We start from the raw sequence: 14,656 nt of genomic DNA, 5'->3' as shown, positions 1-14,656 counted from the left end.
TTCAATCCAACAGTGTATCAGACTCATTTCTGCTATCAGTTAGCCTTGTTTAGAGTCTGTTTAAAGGTTCAAAGCTCAGTACATTCAAGCAATGAGTATAGGATTGGGTCGCGTAAGTTCTTAGCCTTGAAATCAAGCCATACACTCCATGTGAGGGAGTGTATGGCCGTACACACATGTGTGTGCGGCCGTACACCCATGTTGGCCGTACACCCCTTCCATAAGAGGGATATCCTTCCATTTCTAAGCCATTTCCTCAGTTTCCAAGTCAAGAACATCGATTTCTCTCTCAACTATCATCGAGTTCTTCATCCTAGATCTTCAAAAACGTAAGTGTTTTTCCATCTTTGAGTTGTTATCCTTCTTAATCATGTAATCACCCTTTGATTCATCCATGAAAACAACTCTTTATGATAGATCTTCAAATCTTCATCCATTTCACCAAGAACACACACTTGTTCTTGGTGATTGTGAACCTTCTTGAGCCTCCAGATCGTAAGTACTCCTTCCTTATGCTTAGTACTTGTTAGGAACACTAGTTTAACACCCTAAAAACGACCAAAACTCAAGATCATAAGGAGTGTACGGCCGTACACCCATGTGTGGCCGTACACCCCTCAAAACACCCCTAAAGGGCCTCCAAAATGCAAATCTAGCTTCAACACTTGATGAGCAATAGTCCCACAAGCTTCCCTATCATCCAAGCAAAGTTTTGTGCACTTGTTACCATGAGTGTACCGCCGTACACTCCATGGCGTACACCCATGGCCGCACACTCCATTTAGTGGCCGTACACTCCCCTTAGATGAATCACATGTGATTCTAACACTTGGTCCAAGTGTTTCCTAGTCCTTAAAGGTGTTTCCTTGCATGTGGTTGCTTCTAAACACTATATTCATGCAAATATATGCCATTATATGTCATTTAGGACTCGTTTGTGTCTCGGGACTTCATTCGTGGAACTTCTCATCCTTACGTGCATATCCGTTTGAATCACCCACATAAGGTGAGTTCATACCCCTATAATCAATCTTTTAAACTGTTTTAAATGCTTTTAAGGGGGGGGGGGGAATACAAGTTGAACACGATGATAATTGTGTAAATGTTTGTTATAAACATCTTTCAAAAGATTACTTATGTCTTTTATAAGTGATCAAAACATTTCAAAAACTCTTTTTAAGTTATGTTACTCTATAGTTTATAAAACTCCGTTTTTAAAGTACAATCATAACTTAGTAGATAAAAGAGTCTTTTCAATAACAGTTCAAGTAAACATGCTAGTAAACTATAGTAGGTATAGTTTAGGGGTTCAGTTCATACTAGATGCTAGAACATACTATAAAGAGAAACAAGGAGGTAGATACAATACACGATAACATAGAGAACATATTATAAAGAGAAACAGGGAGGTAGATACAATACATGATAACAGAAAGAACATACTAAGATACTATAACAGAACGAACATACTAAATGCTATAGTAGAAGAACAATACAGGATCTAACTATACCAATAATCACTAACTCATTGTTCTAAACAAAAGGTGATAGTAAATTGGGTATACATGATCATATAACTTTAATGTGAATTTACACGGCCTAGCAATTTGTTTGCGGAAGTCGTGTTTGGTCCCCATAATCTCTTGCAGGGAGAGCATATAGTATGGGTACTACTCATCACATTATGACATTAATAAAACAAACTTGTTTTAAGGTAATCAGTACGTCAGGATGTCAATTCAAAAGACAACTGAGTACTTACATTTTCCCATTACTTTCATATTGTGACAGTTCCACTTGAAAGTTAATGCAAACTATTTTCGAGTTAAGATAGTTATAAACTAGGGAAAACTTACATCTTTTCAAACTACAAACAAAACAGTCGAGTCTAGTACATTCAGTAGAGAGGGGCCTATAATGCTAACTTTATGATTCCTTAGTTTATACATCAGGAATATATATTAATCGGATCCGACAGGTAGTAGGATGCGTGCTTTCCGCTTCATTTCATGTTCCTTGTTTGGTTGTGGGCTTAGAGCAGATTCACCCAGCCTACTATCTATCCGATCTTAGCTATATATATGTTCCGTATACACCAAGTAATCATAAGGGGTACCAGGTATGGACCAGGTCATAGGACACTAATTCAATGCACCGTTTTCTAGTACAAAACATACTTTTCAAATAGAACATTTGATATACAAAACTAGAAACTTACCAGTAAAGGGTTTAATCCATTTTTATTAAACCAGTATAACTTAAAGGACCTTAGGTGGTTAATTCTATAATACCTTAGTTTATACATCAGGGTTATATATAAGGGTTTTCTTAAATAATCTTTTCATCAAATATAAAGGAACTATTACAGTTAACTCCGTGAGTACCAAGTGAATATGCCAGGGTTATATAAAACGATGATCTAACAAACAATGGGATGTGTGCCTTCCGCCTCATTTCCTGTTCTTTGTTTGGTTGTGGGCTTAGGGCAGATACACACAACCGATTGTTTGTTTACTCTGGGTTTTATATAGCTTGTATCCATTTAGCACTCATAGAAAGGATTGTAGAGTCATTTTTACTTATCTTTCATCAAAGCAGGAAATATAGGATTTTCTGGAGGAACAGACGAACTTTTCTAAACAGAACTTGCAGCTTACTACAACTTTCTTACAACTTACATTACATCACTGAAATCTTATGAACTCACCAGCTTAAATGCTGATCTATGCTTTAAAATAACTTGTATTCTCAGGAGACCAGTAGACAGGTACGCGCACTGGGATTCAGAAGATGGAGCAGTATAGCTTCATGTCTTATTTTGTTATTTGCTTTGTAGTCTATGTTATGTGAACACATACTTTGTAAACACTTTCTTTCTAATGAAATGGTTATTTATTGCTTTGATTACTATGATGCATGTCTTATGATACTAAACATGACGTCCTCCACCCCCGAACGTTTCCGCCGTTCCGGTTTTAGGGTGTGACAACTCATTCTGTGAATGCAATAGATTTTGACATATAGTATTTCGACTAGGTACTCACATCGTAAAATAAATCACAAAAATGAGAACATATACATATTATATTATGAGACATGTGTTCTTGGCAATGAGGTCACCTTAATTAATGTAAACAATCTATTCAAATTCTATTGAAGTTTAGATGATTAGTTGATACCAAAAACTCAACATTTATTAAGTGATTATACTAACTACCTTTTGATTTCCTTAATTAAAGTATTAAAAAAAATAAAAAAACTCATTCTACATGATTCCGAAGTTTGTGAAGGTTAACTCTCTTTAAAAAAAGTTTGTGAAGGTTAATGGAAGCAACCAAAGTCTACACATATAAAAACAAGGGAAATTGAGTAAACTAACCATTATAAACGAGGTTTTCAAAGAAAATAACCATATTTTTTCAATTTTGAAAAATCACCACTTTCTCCGGAATGCCTAATTTCGGAATACTGCTCATATTTCGGAGTACTGTTCATCTTTTTTTCACTTTTTATTTTATTTTATTTTCAAAGAAATTATTTTGTTTTTTTTGGGATTCCGAATGCTACATTTCGTAATGTTTAATGTCATCGTTTTTCAATAAAATGTCTAATTTTATGCGCTCATATTGGATATAGTTCATACTATTATGTTTGTTTAATATTTTGTTAAATTAAGAAAAAATGATTTTTTTTTTGAAATTCTGGAATTTTTCTTCGGATTTCGGATTTGTTCTTAAAATTCCGGAGTTATTACTATTATTTTTTTTTTCCGAAATCCAAAATTTTAGTCCGGAATATGAACAGTACTTTAGAATTAGGCATTCCAGAGTACTGTTCATCTTCCGAAATTTTAGTCTGGAATCCAGAATACCATTCCGAAATGTCTCATTTCGGACAAAGTGGTTATTTTTTCAGAAAAAAGAGGTTATTTTTTTCAAATACACATTAAAAAGTGGTTAAATTACTTAATTTCCTTAAAAACAAATGTGTGTGGAGAGATTTCTACTTAGTTGAGTAAAATATTCAACACAACACAAATTCGATATTATGCCACAAACACGCTTCCATGATTTATACAATGTGATTCTTACACCTCCAAATCAACTTTTAATGACTTATTATGATGAACTACATTTTAAATCTTGGGTAGTTGAATAATCTAAATAATCTAAATGTTAGGTTTGACAAAAAACAAATCATTTTTTCATTTTTGAAAAATGACCATAATGTCCGAAACAACGCATTCAGAGTTAAGTATGAAATCTTGGAAAAACATTCCAGAGTGGCCACAGTTATATGGTATTTGAAAAAACATATAAAATAGAATTGTATGAAAACAACCATTAAATCTATTTGAAAAAATAATAATTATATAAACTTAAATATGTTTAACTAATAATAGTGTCCAAATGAACTCGTACTTTTTTTGTATCCCATACAATCTTCGATATGAATTGGCTCAGGTCTTGGTGCAACCCTCTATCCTCACATATTTGTCAGGGAACCTCTCTAGGAACCAATATAAGAACATTCCACAATTCTTTTTATCGCTAGACTGTTGTGGTACGTGTGCACCCTTCACAATGGTGAGTTTGAAACTCTCAAGGTGGATTACATTAGTGGGTTTGGTGCCTTAATAGTTGATACCCACTTGGGGTTTGTGGATACGAGATCATATAACTATGAACCAATATGAAGATTTTGGAAATAGCCGTCCTCACAGTAACTATTGTATATAGTCAATGTGAATGTATGGAAATCCAAAACTCTCAAAAACCAGTGGGCATGCAATATAATTGAAACACAAGTATAATTTGCACAAAATGTTGGAATTAAGTAATCATCAGATAACATTTTCTTATAAGTGACTATTACTCAAGTAATGTAATTGAAACACAAGTATACTGTATCACACTCAGACCAAGTTGGGTAAATGGATCCATAAGCCACGTCATGTCAAACCTCTACATCTCTGCTGAAAGTTGTCGGTATAAATGTCCACGGAGCACCATCTGGCCTTCGCTCTATCAACAAGGAAATTCAGATCATGACGTGTTGTTAAAATACACAAATGTATAGAATAAAGCTAGTAAACTAACCAGGTGTTTAGTGTGTAATGATCACATACATATATAACTTACATCACATTCCAACCAGCCCAAGTCAATGTCCCCATATATGCGCATCCAAAACTCCATCGTCGGTATATACGTGAGAAACCGGTGAACAAATAATGGCGAAACATCCTTGTTTTTATGTAGAATGTGAATGTTACCGTCTATACAATTGTCCAACGATGGTTGGTGTAGCGGTGTAACATCTTTTTTTTTCATTTGTATCCATGTAGACTTCAACCATATGGAAATGTGTGTTGCTTGCTATATATGCCTATGAACTAGCAGTGACGTTTTGTAATTAGTCTAGGGAATGTCTTTTATCTCTGACAGGTCTACAGATGGAGGCGTAGGTACATTGTCTACCTGTATAGTAGACATCTGCCCCGGTCCGTCACACTACGAAAAGAAATATTAAATACTATTAACAAAACAAAAGCGTGTATATATATATATATATATATATATATATATATATATATATATATTTATTTATGTACCTCAAATTTATGTCTCCAAAATTCATCATCATGGAAAGCACCATGGTCCTCTATGATAAATGGTTGTACAGGGGTAACCTTGTCACCCTAGAAGCATTTAACGGTTTCATACTATTAGATTATCAATGATGCAATAATGGGTATACCAAATAGTTAAATAACAATGCATAGGAGTTAATAAGAATGTACATCCAACCCCTATGAGGTACCATCATCATTCATGACACCTTATTATTAGGATGTACAATTATGCCTATTGCAGCTTCGAGTTTTAAAATATGCATCTTATGTACCACCAACTTCCTCTGACATTCTTGAAGCTTCTTTTGCAATTTCATTATCATTTGTTGACATGACCAAACCCGCCACACTTGTAGCAAACCAAACCCCAAGATCGACATACCCCATCATGTTGTTTCCTACACTTGTCGTAATGGCCCCGACCCTGCTGGCCTCTAGCTCGTAAATCGAAAGTCTTGGGCTTCTTCGTTGAAGCCTCAACTATTTGCACCTGCTCTCCCTCCTTTTCGAGAGGTGCTCCAAGTCAACTTCCCGCTCTCAGGCTCTAGCTATCATGTCCTCCAATGTCCGACAAGCTTAAAAGCTAACAAACTCCCTGATATATGCCCTCAGCATGTCGTGGTACCGAGTCTTCTTCATCTCCTCGTCCGCGACATACTGTGGAACCAGTAGATCTCTCTCCCTAAACTTGGTGGTGATCTCCGCTATAGTATCATTCGTCTGGTACAGGTCCTGAAATTTGTTGTACCTCGACATCCGGTGCAAACTCCGCTCGAAATCTGGTCACAAAATCAGGCCAGGTCATGGCCTCAATAGCTGGTGCTCCCTGAGCATATTCAACCTCCTCCCACCAATCCCGTGCTCGCTCCCTTAAACAACCTACAACGAACCTCACCTTTGAACCCTCGGGGCAAAAGCTCGTCATCTGGGCACACACTATATCTGCTATCCACCGCCTGGCGATAATGGGGTCTTTCACCCCGAAGGACTTTGGTGCCCCACATCCCCGGAAATCCTTGAACGTAAGGGTACGGGCTCCGTGCTGCCATGCAGACATCTCGGCCTGATAGGCCCGAAGGTGCTCCTCCATCATCTCATAAATCCCTTCCTTGATCGTCCTGAACAACACCGGGGTCGTATCAAGGATACCTTGGTTCATTTCCGACGCGATGAACTCCCGTAATCCCTCATCAATTGGTTCGACACCAAAGCCCGCAGCAGAACCCGATCCTGAACTTCCTGCTCCACCATGTGTCATCACCATTCTAAAAAGCAACCATATAATGATCAAAACATAACCAAATAATCCTCATTCTACAGGCTTCCTGAACCTCCATGACTTTCCTTTATTCGAGTACAGATCTTGTGCTTTCAGTAGTACGAGCCTAATACTGTATTCTACACCTATCCATACTTTCCTCAAGAATCATCCGAATCCTCTAAGTTACCTTCTAAAAGTGGCATTCTCAAAATCCGCTAATCAGTGCACCAATCACACTATAGTACTTCCTAGGTTCTCCTAGGATTCCCTCCTCACCCTGCCATTTGTTGTTGAATGCTAGGGGTGCAAATGAGCCGAGGCGAGCCCGAGTCTGGTCATGCTCGACTCAGGCTCGTTTAAGTTATTAGAGGCTCGAGCTCGAGCTCGGCTCGATTCGAGCTTTCTTGTACTGAGCTCGGCTCGAGCTCGTAAAGAATTACACAAGCTCGGCTCGGGCTCGTTCTTGGCTCCTTTTATTCTGACGTGCCTAAATAAGCTTATGGTCAGTTCGAGCTCGTTAAGAAGTCCGTTTACTAATACACTAAATCCTAATTCGGAAAATATGTTTTTATTTTTATATATAAAATAATAATAAATTATATTATATAAAGGCTCGTTTAGGCTCGCGAGCCTAATTGAGTTTAGTGACATAGGCTTGAGCTTGAGCACGTTTAATAAAAGGGCATAATATTAAGCTCGAGCTCGACTCGGGCTCGTTTAAAATCGGTTTCAAGTCGAGCTTTTAACAACCCGGTCCCGAGTAGCTCACGAGTAGCTTGACTCATTTGCACCCCTACTGAAGGACTTCTACTAATGTCTGCTAACTACTCCACGAATACAATTACATTCAACAAATCTTAGATAAACCTTCGACTAAAAGACTCAACCTTACAATGGTTAAGAGCTACCAATAGGGACAAATCAATCACTCTAAGATTATTTAACCTTTGCATCATGTAACTTAACATATTAATGAAATAATTAATTCACATCAATACGAGTCTTACAAAGAACAAAGTAAGCAACATTCGTGCATCGAGTAGTCCAAACCAATACATCACGTAACCAGGCCATTCTATCCAACATCTGAAATCCATACTAGCATACAGTTGTAAAAGCTCAACCAATAACATATAAAGGCATCTCTCCCAACATTCTATAATGCAATCCTGAGCAGATCCTTAGGCCTAATCTAGCATGCAATTCTCATAACATATAGCATAACATCATGTATGGGTATTCTGGGAATCACTTACTTGAGCTTGGCTGATTGCATGCATCGCACCCCATTTTCTTTATAAAAATATTTTACAAAATTTATTTTCTTTAATAAAGATTACCAATTCCTCATTTTGAGTTCAGGCACACCCGAGAGTGTGCCTGAATCCCTCAAACCAAGGCTCTAATACTAACTTGTAACGTCCCAAAAATTCATAGTAAACTTTCCAATTTTAAAACAATAAACCATACAAACAAGTTGTTTCCAAAACCAATCAAAGTGAATATATCATTTAAACATTAGAGTAAAAATCACAAATAGCCGATGCTGAAAACTCTAGCACCCCGCTCCCGAGTTGTATCAAAGAAAAGAAGAGAAGAGAAAGGAAAGTAAGGAGAGAAAAGAAGAGAAAAGAAAGGAAAAGAAATTTGTCTTTTGTGCTCCCGAGTTGGAGAGAAATGGAAGGAAAATTAAACATTTTGGTCTTTATTTCCAAATCCTCCCAAATCAGAAGGAAAGTTAGGATGGAAAGTGATCCTTTCACTTCCTTCCTTTAATGAAACTCGAGAGCACCAATTTCTCTTACTTTCCTCTCATTTCCATCCATTTCATTTCTTTTCTCTCCTTAAGTTGAACTCGGGAGCGGGGTGTAGGGGATGTTGTGCAGTCACGCCGAGCCCTTCCCTTTGGAATCGGAAGTACCTGAAACCATAAACATGAAACCGTAAGCACAAAGCTTAGTGAGTTCTTCAAAATACCACATACCATACATATAATAAAGGATTCTATGTTCCAAAATAGTCTTACAATTACTATCATACCATGAGCCATATCATGGTCTTTCCTTGCCAAGTCGGGGGCCAAAACCTAGGTCTTACAAACAAGTGTCAAGAGCCACCTCATGGTCTTCCATGAAAGTATCACAAACACAACTAACATTCCTACATGTAACACCCCGAATTCAGAAGACCTAGAAAGGAAAAACCCCAAGTCAAGAGGTCTACTTGTCGAGTTCAGGGAGGAACTCGACGAGTAGGAGCGAGTTTCGTGTCGCGGATTAAGTGGCCGACTCGGCGTGTCGGGGGACTGACTCGGCGAGTCTGGCCTGGGTTGGGAAACCCTAATCTCGGGACTTGGTACCCTATTTAAGCATATCATTCTCATTCTATCAGCCTCATTTGTAGCCTCCATTGTCCAGAGCCTAACCCACGAAACCCTAGTGTTCTCTTTGAGTGTGTGAGTCATTATTGAAGGATTTAGAGTGTTCTTGGAGACTATAGGAAGGAGAAGGATGTTAGAGGTTCAAGGAGAAGGTGGCAGATCCAGGAAGTTTGTTTCATCTTCATCATTTTCTGGTAATTAAGTTTCTACCTTGCCTTGTGGTTTCATAGATCTCTTCTTTGTCACTTTTGGGGGTTTTTGGTCCAAAAACCCTAGCATGAGAGGAATGGACATCCCAAGGGCTTGTGTTTTCAGATCTAGCACCATTAAAGGCTGTTATGGCATAAAGGTGCAAGCCTTATGCCATTAGAACTCCCCATGCAAGGTTTAAGAGGTTGTTATGGCCTTTTGAGCAAAAAGGGCCATGCATGGATGTAAAGGCAGAGGCTTTGCGTGTTATTTCGAACCTTGAAGGTTAGATCTAGGTCTTGGATGCCTTGTGCTCCACTGAGATCGTCTGAATAGAATTGGACGTAGAGTGACTCGGCGAGTCACTTATGGGACTCGGCGAGTCAGACCGTGTTTTTGCCCTAAAACCCTTCTGTTGAAGGGTATGAGTTGAGTTGGAAAGGGGCTCGGCCAGTCTGGGTTCTTAGGGGACCTGGAGATCATAGTACTCGACGAGTTTAAAGAGGAACTCGGCGAGTCCAAGGAAATCTCCCAACCTATGAAGACGGACTCGACGAGTTGCTCATACAACTCGGTGAGTCACAGACTAGTCACACTCATATGATGAAGATGGCTTCGACGAGTTAAAGGATGAACTCGGCGAGCCAGATGAAGATAGTCCCGATGTTATGTTGAAGGGGAACTCGTCGAGTTCTTGCTAGACTCGACTAGTAGAGTCGGGGTTGGGAACCGATGAAAGAATAGGAACTCGACGAGTTGGTTGACCAACTCGACGAGTCAGGTCAACCTGGAAGTGTTGACTTTGGCCATGGACCGTTGACTTTGACTTTGACCAGAGGTTACTTAGTTTGACTTCTGTAGGGCATTTTTGGGACTAAGTGTTATGTTGGTATTGGTAGCTCGGGAAGCTAGGGGAGCAGCGGTTCGGGGAATTGTCGGATAGCAGCCAGAGGTTTCAGCCAGTCTTCAGCAGTGCGAGGTGAGTCTCCTCACTGTGTGAATGGGTCTACGACCATAATGCCGGCCCATGTAGTTTATGAATGGGTCTACGACAAAGGTTCGATGCCGGGTGGGAGCCCGAGGAATGTTTGCATAATAGTTCATACTTGTTGTCTTTGCGATACTTGTATGTGCCTGGTAGGGAGGTGAGTGTGGGTGAGGTACCGTATCTCATCATTAGCAGAGTATGGACAGGGTTCTGTATCTCATTAGTAGTAGAGCAGGGGCGAGGCCCGAGGTAGGAGAGTGGTGAGTGTGGGCGGGGGCGGTATCTCACTATCAGCAGGAGTATGGACGGGGTTCCATGACTCACCAGTAGCAGGACAGGGGCGGGGCCCAAGATAGGCGAGGCCTTAGTACCGGACTTCAGTAGATTAGGTTTAGCTTAAGTGTTATGTGCTATGATTATGTGTTGTATATGTTTAGCGGGCGGGACCCGGAGACAGGCGGGGCCTAAGAAAGACAGATCTGTATACCGAGCGGGGCTCGATGCCAGGCGGGGCCCGATGCCGGAGCTAGTCCGATGCCGGGCAAGTCCCGATGCAGCGGGCGGGGGCCCAGTATGTGGTTATGTATGTGGTATGTGGTAGGTTGGGGAACTCACTAAGCTTCGTGCTTACGGTTTTCAGTTTTGGTTTCAGGTACTTCCGGTAGCGGAGGAAGGAGCTCGGGGTGATCGCATGGCACACACCATTGTTGTTTAGCCTGGGATGTTTTACTCTGATAAAAAGGAATATGTTTTGGAGATTATACTTTGATTTGATATAACGGTCTTGTTTATATATGAAATGGTTGATTGTGATGGCTTTCACTAATGATTTAAAAATGAATTTTTCGGACCGTATTCTTGGGATGTTACAAGTTGGTATTAGAGCCTTGGTTTGAGGGATTCAAACATGCTCTCGGGTGTGTTTGAACTCAAATTGAGGAATTGGTATGAGAAAAATTTCAAAGGAAAATCATTTTTATAAAAACAAGCTTTGAGAAAAACAAAATAGTTTTGAAAAGAGAAAAGGACTTTGAAAAGAGAAAAGGGTGTGGTGCATGCAATCAGCCGAGCTCAAGTAAGTTCTCCCAAATTACCCATACATGTTTGTTATGTTATTATATGCTTATGAGAACGGCATGCTAGATTAGGACTAAGGATCTAGGAGGATGCCTTATGTGCCCGTTATATGTGTATGAGCTTTATGTGTTGCATGCTAGTACAGATTCCTGATTAGAGGATAGAACAGCTTGATTGGATTATGTGGTTAGTTTTCCCAATGCCCGAATGCTACTTGCTTTGTGCTATTAGGAGTTCTTGTTATCTCTAACTAACTAGTGAACGAATATGTTAAGTTACATATTGCAATGACTAAATAATTTCAGAAGGTTAGGTCTAGCCCTATTCCACAGCTCTTGTCTGAGTCCAACCGTTGTAGGGTAGGATATCTCATTCGAAGAATTATCTAGTATGAGTGATATGTAATGATATTCGCGAGTTAGTTAGGGAGAGGTAACAGGAACTTCTTATGCAGCTGAAGGCAGATAGCGAGTTAGAGGATACTCTAGGGCAAGCCTAGGATGAGAATAGTGCTGGGAGCAGTGTTAGTAGCAGTGAAAGGGACTTGGTGTAGTCGAGGAAATTATTGAGGAAAGTACGGATAGATGTGGAAGGTAGTAGGGGCCCATACTACTGAAAGTAGAGGATCTGTACTCGATTCAAGAAGGTCTGGGCTAAAACCAGGGAACTAGTAGTGCGTGTGTGATCCCTCGTTAGTGATGTGTATTCTGATGGCTGTTATGGCATGTTTGCAGCATGGTGACTTTGCGTGAGAGACCAGTGGGCGGATCAGGCGCCGCAGAGGGATCAGGCTCAGGTTCATGAGCCGAGCAGCTCGAGGAGCGGATGCGAGAGTTTATTTCAGCTGAGGTTACATGCAATATTCTAGACCAAACTCCTGTGATCTTTGGTTCGGTCAAGGAGGGTGTTTTAGAGCTTCTGAATGAGAAGCTGGGAGCTTTTCGTACTGAGATAATGGCCATGATGGGGGCGCGTTAGCTGACTTTCCGAGAGTTTAGAGCTTGTGGAGCTCCGGATTACCATGGGGCCAAGGACCCCATCGCTAGCGGCAGGAGGTTGGCCGATGTTGCCAACGCTTTCCGTACGAGCCGATGTCCCGAAGGGGACAAGGTCCGACTTGCCTCCTGTCTTCTGAAGGACAAATCACAGGATTGGTGGGAGGAGGTTGGGCATGCCATTGGGAATGATGCCGCGTTGGACGCGATGACATGGAGTGACTTCTCGACCAGGTTCAGGGCCGAGTTTGCACCAGTGATTGAGGTGCAACAGTTAGCACGAGAGTTTTAGGATTTGCGTCAGACTACAGAGTCAGTGGCGGAGATCACCGCTAAGTTCAGGGAGAGGGCTCTTCTTGTTCCGCAGTATGTCGCGGACGAGGAGATGAAGAAGGCCCGATATCATGAGATGCTAAGGAGTGACTGTGACATCCCCTAATTTCTCGGCCAGAAAAGACCGATTTAATTTATGCTTTTTAAAATAAAATCAGAGAAATCTTTTCAAAAGATATTGCGGAATAGGTCCCCAATATAAAACATGATAATGTTTATTAAAACCTTTCTTTAAGAAATATATAATTTCCTTTTATATTAAAACCTCGGGATGTCATGTTCCGATACAGATCAAAAGCATAAACAAGACATTATAAGCCTTATAACAGTTATTTATAACTACTGGCCTATAATCCATAAATCACTCATCATCATCATCATCCGACTATGCTCGGGGTCCACTACCTGTAATCATAAAAAGCTGAGTGGGTCAGGCTTGGAAGCCTGGTGAGCATATAGGGTTTTCAACCCACAATACATAATTTAATATGCTTAAACATCAATCAATCAATCAAATTACCCCAACCCCGTTAATTTATTTATTTCTTAAGGGTTTACCCTAAGAATCAACTATCACTCCTTCCTAAGGATTCATCCTAAGGAATAGACACAAAGTCACCTTGTCACCGGGGTTTATACCACGGGCACTAAGTCCATAGCTACCAAGGTTTATTCAACATATGCTAAGTTCATAGCTCTCATATATCGGCAGTATTATTTACAGGTATTCCCCCCTGCAATACATGTCAATGGGTTTTTAGAGTACATCAAATGAACATATAGTTCATTACACCTACAGGTTGCGGGCCTGCTAGTGTTCCACAGACTGTCTAGAATAGCCCATGGTTGTCATCCATACTCTGCTGAATGACGGGGGCCCACGTTTGGGTAAGGGCTTTTCTCATATTGCACCACTCACGCCAACGTTTGGGTAAGGGCTTCACCCCTCACTGATCATCTCCTTTGTCCAACTCACCTTTCATCACACCCACTATTTCATCTACCCATGTTTTACCCAACATTTTTCGTAGATAAAAATACATATACAGTTTAAATTATTTAAAAACCTATATAAATCATTCCTTCAACACCCATCTCAAATAAACAAACAATATATATTCACATAACACGTATTTTATGTAAAATACTTCATATCTATGTGTAAGGTGAAAGTAACTACACACTCACCTGATTTAATGAAAATCGGGCAGCAATTCGTTTCCTAAAATAATCGTTTCTAATAAAACCGGGAGTTTTATTGAGAAACCGGGCTCTGCGAAAGGTCGGGCTTCGAAACCGAAAAGATAAATTTTCCGGGCTTCACGGGCACTTCGTGGCGTATTCCGGGCTTTATAATTGATACCGGGGTTTCGGGGGGTGATAATATGAAAGAAATATGAGTTTAGGGGCTAAAATTGACAATTTTCAAAAGTACACCCGGGAGGTCTCGCACCCTTGTATTTATAGGGCCGAGCCTCCTGATCCAATGGCTGAGAAGTGGCCACGCTCCGCGGATCCGACGGCTCGCAGAGGAGGCTCGCACGAGGGCTGCACGTGGGTCGCACCTGCGAAGGCTCGCTGGCAGTCTCCTATTGGACCGAGGTCTACTGGTCTGAAGCCTAGACACCGTGGCAGTCAGCGAGGGTTCGGTGTCGTGCTAAGAGGGTACGTGTCGCATGGCTACTGGACCGCTTCGGATAAGGCCATGTGCTCGGATGACTCAGCAGCTTCGCCACGTGGCTTCGCATGAGTCACAGATTTCGGACACGTGTCACATTCTAAGCGAGGGTGACGTGGC

Source organism: Lactuca virosa, chromosome 3 (assembly GCF_052849685.1).
Source record: "Lactuca virosa cultivar CGN04683 chromosome 3, Lactuca_virosa_CGN04683_v6, whole genome shotgun sequence".
Lineage (NCBI taxonomy): Eukaryota > Viridiplantae > Streptophyta > Magnoliopsida > Asterales > Asteraceae > Lactuca > Lactuca virosa.
Note: the sequence above shows the minus strand (reverse complement) of the source record.